The sequence below is a fragment of the Micromesistius poutassou genome, assembly GCF_964030765.1.
Source record: "Micromesistius poutassou genome assembly, chromosome: 3".
NCBI classification, from domain to species: Eukaryota; Metazoa; Chordata; class Actinopteri; order Gadiformes; family Gadidae; genus Micromesistius; species Micromesistius poutassou.
Window position 1 is genome coordinate 15,742,462 of NC_140273.1, and position 3,941 is coordinate 15,746,402.

Here is a 3,941-nt window from a genome sequence, read left to right on the forward strand (position 1 = left end):
TTTATTTTACATAATGCAATCAAACGTAACTATGCCCACATTTACAGCTGCAAAACAAAGTCAGGAAACAGACAAACAAGTAACTGTTGGTGTTTAACGCATGCATGCATGCTGTTTGAAGTATGATCAGAGTACATTGATACTCGAAACTTGGAATACATAATTCATACAGAAAAGTGAGATTGTTTTGCGATTGTGTATATATAAATTAAAAAAAACATAAACTAAATCAATCCGGGACACAGTGGCGAAAGACCTATTACTATTGCCGACACATACACACACACTCACGCACACACACACACACACACACACACACACACACGCACACACACACACACACACACACACACACACACGCATATGCTAACAATACATCACTTAATTTTCCATTGATTGCTATACGAGAATCAAATGGCACCTAGCTCCCTCTCTCCCCCGCTCCTCTCTCTCTCTCTCCTCCCTCCTCCTCCTCCTGCCTCCTGGCTCTCTATCTTCCTCACTGTGGGCGGTGCCGATGATCCTGGTCTCGCCAGGCAAACAGCTGGAGTGAGTTCAACCCATTTAGGCCTGGCAAGACTACACACACACAGTCATTCACCCATCTCTCTCTCTCTCTCACACACACACACAACACCACACGGGCACACGCACACACACACACACACACACACACATACACGTGCGCGTTAGCCCCTCTGTCTCATTATGGTCTGCATGCGATACTACAGATGATAACATTCCAGAGCATGAGTTCCCTATTGGTTTGGCTGAATCATTGTGTGTTTCCACCTGACCCAACTAAACTGCATGAGTGCACCACGCTCATCAACACAGGAGCCAGGTAGACACACACACACACACACTCTCACACACACGCACACACACACACATATATATATAAACATACAAACACACACAGACATGTGTGTACAAACATGTATAAACACAAACACACACACACACACACACAGACGGTGTTTGTGTGTGTCACTGAGAGCCAGGTAGACACACACACACACACACACGCACACACACACACACAAACACACAGACGTGTGTACAAAGATGTGTGTACAAACATGTATAAACACAAACACACACAGACAGTGTTTGCGTGTGTGTGTGTGTGTGTCACTGAGTGACACACACTGAGTGTGTGTGTCATCCATTATTTATACCCGGAATATAACTGCTTCATGTAAATGTGCATCTTTACATGGCGCCGCAATATCTCTTTCAAATAAGAAGTGGTCTTTAAGTACAAATACACCTTTTTTATTAGCTTTTTAATTTGAGCATATACACAAATAAAAAATAATGACCCCGTTTATCGTCTTGATCGTTAACCGCCTTGATTGATTGTTACCTCGGCTCTCCCTTTAACTCCAGTTTGTCTCCTTCTCGAAGCCTTCTGTCTCCTGTGAAAGCCGCCTTCCCCCCCGTCGCACCCGGCTGAACGTCTCCTCTGTAAATAGCCAGAGCCGTGCCCAGAGGAAAGGGCTATTTTCAACGGTTATGTGGACAAGGCCAATTAGCTTGATTTGGCGACGGTTCGAAGCAATTCCGATGCTCCGTTGCTCCGACTGCTCGGTATAGCGGGACCTCGGTCAACCCAGAGTGTCACAGGAAGTCAATACTCAGAATACGCTGATGACAAACAGTCATTTGGATTCCTGAAGTGCCCGGTTTGGTGCCTGCCTGGACAGAAGTACCAACACTAACACGGACTGAATGTGTCTCACTTGGTGACATGTTTTGCTGACTCTATGCATCTCAGGGGGCTGGTTGTGGTGGAGCCACATGAAGGAGATGTGGTGTCCTCTTTGTATTATTGATGTGTGTGTGTGTGTGTGTGTGTGTGTGGGGGGGGGGGGGGGGGGGGGTGTATGTGTGTGTGTGTGTGTGTTCTAGTTTACAAGTGCATTGTATTAGGGGTGTTGGAAATGAAATGCTTGATATTCCTCAGTTGTCAACAGTGCAAATACAAAAAGACTAAATCAGGTCTAAGTAGAGAAAAAACGCTAAGTAAGTAACTAAGTAGAAAGGAAACAATATATTACAGAACAGTTAGGATATAATGTGATGTGATATCAGGAAATGTGTGCAGAACAAAAAACGGTATTGTATTGGTAGAGTTGATTAAATGATTTAGTGACAAACTGCCAACACAGAGTGTAAGTTCCGGTATTACTAGATTGCTATAAACCTCCCCTCTCCGGATATGTAAGAATACGCTTGAGATGGTGAATTTCATTGCCCCGCTGACACACACAAAATTTAAGAATTATTACCTCAATTACTTACAAGTACACGTGTTACACACAACTCTAAGAATATGGATGACCTATTTATTGAAATGCACACTGAATTGCAAGTGATTTCGATTAAAGGATAATTTATATTCTGCCTTCGTCATTCCCCCTCCTCTGTAGCAATGTTTCTAGAAGCTAAAACACCCATCTAATTCCTCTTACCCTATTGTCATGGTGATGCTTTTGTTAATATTTATTTCATGTCCTCAAAACCAAAGGAGGACTTGTCTGAGATTGATGCTTTGGGCACACTAAAGTCAGATTTGGAAGATGCAGTGCATGGGATTATTAGCTGGTATAAACGTAATAGAATTGTGTTAAGTACTAAATGTGACCAATTGAAAGTGACGGTAGTCCATCATTTCCTGGGGACAGATTCCCCCCGGGCCGCTTATGGAGCTCATTGTGATCAGAGCTGCCATCGGCAAATCTAATCACACATGAGCTGTTGAGATGAATGGGTTTCCAGGGGCAATGAATGAAGCGATATCACTAAAATAGACCCTTGGGAACAGGCTAGTGTAGGGCGTATGTAACAGGGCTCCATACTGCCCCTATCTTTCTCCTGGGGTACTTCAGTCTGTCTACAAGATTTTTCCAGGCCAGCCACTTTATTTTGTGGGCGAGATAGTTGGTGATAAATAATACAATAACGTTTAGTCATTTTGTGTTTTAATAGGAAGTGACTCACAGGCGACGGTGACAACAATTAAAGTGATTGTTGGCACTGATGACCACATTTCTGAAAACAACTGCACAGAGTGAAGAGTAGCAAAAATAACCAGAAACCAATGTTGTTTTGAGTTTGTGGTGGTAAAGTAGATATAGGTTGATGATTCCACCACACGGTCAGGGTCATAATGTGTAATATTTTACCTAGTTTGTAGCTTAAAAAAACATGGACATCTGTATTCAATTCCGGTCTATGGTGATTTCAATAATTTTATCAATAAGATCTCATCCCATAACTGATATATATATTATACTAATAAAAGATGCTAGCCAGCCCAAACCTCTCTCTTTGTTTATAAGAATTGTAGTATCGACTCTTCTCAGTTTGTGTCACAGTTGCACAGCCAGTTAGAGCAGACAGAATACTGTTATAGTTATTGAATTCTGAAAGTCTCCCTCCTACTAGAGTGGCTCATTCTCACACATTGCCACTTTAAAATTGCTATACAGCTCACAATTTAATAATTCTGTCAGTCTGTATACTTATACTAAACCTAAACCTGCCATTTGTACGTTTTCACGCTTGCAGTGTCTAGTGGATTAAGTTGTACGTACAGTTTTAGCTATATAAGAACACAACAATTTATAGGGGACAGAGAACCCTGGTTGGATTGACTCGATGGACACATCATACAGCTATGGTGGCCTGTTCTGGCCTGTAAGGTGCCAGCAGGTATTCCAAAATGATGTCATCGTCTACAGCCGCATCGAGGACACAAATGTCAAGTGAAGAGTTTCCTTGATGGATTCAGAATTTGATTTTAGTTATTTGTAAAACGATTGGTCATAGCACAAGGAAGATAGCAATTGCTTTATGTTCCTTTCTCACTCTATTTCAGCCCAGACACAATAATCTTAGTTTCAGCCATATTCTTTCTGGTTATCTTGAACGAA